Consider the following 689-nt stretch of genomic DNA (forward strand, 5'->3'; position numbering starts at 1 on the left):
AACCTCAAAAACTTACCAACTATGAAAATTCCCAATGCATCAAGGTGTAAAATTAATGTCAACTTCATGTAATGTTGGATGTACGTGTGTTCGTAATATCTTTTGGTTTGGTTCAAGCGTGAGTTTTGATGGGGTGTTTTTTGACAATTTTGGAATCTGTGAGATTTTTCAATAACAATGGATTCTGTGTAAGTACTTGATGCTTACGAAAATGAAAAAAAAAAAGTCTCAGATGAACAGCCACAGATTGTTATTTCTGAAATGGAAGAAACTTGATTTCTTTACATTTGGAAAAAAGTGACCGAGTGTAACTTTGGTGAATACACATGATAAAATGAGCTCACTCCCCTCCATCCGTCTGTGCGGTGTATATGCACATGAGAATAAATAATAAACAAAGAAATGCCGACTAAAAATAAAAGAAGTGCTTTAATTATCTGTAACTGCTGGCACACCACAGCAGCTAAGGGAAGAACTGCCCAAAGCAGTTTACAAGGCCAGTTTCCCTGCACTGCCTGTCACATAAAGAATAGAAAATCAGCTAGTAACATGGAAATGGGGATGGAGAAGCCAAGAGGAACTGGAGTTCACCCCAAAAAATGGGCACTGACAGAACCATGGTGGTCACAGTTAAGGTGAGTTTATGTGTAAGACATCTCTGATTTATTCTTTCATTAAACAACATTTAT

The sequence above is a fragment of the Trichechus manatus genome, unplaced genomic scaffold, assembly GCF_000243295.1.
Source record: "Trichechus manatus latirostris isolate Lorelei unplaced genomic scaffold, TriManLat1.0 scaffold00220, whole genome shotgun sequence".
Classification (NCBI taxonomy): Eukaryota; Metazoa; Chordata; class Mammalia; order Sirenia; family Trichechidae; genus Trichechus; species Trichechus manatus.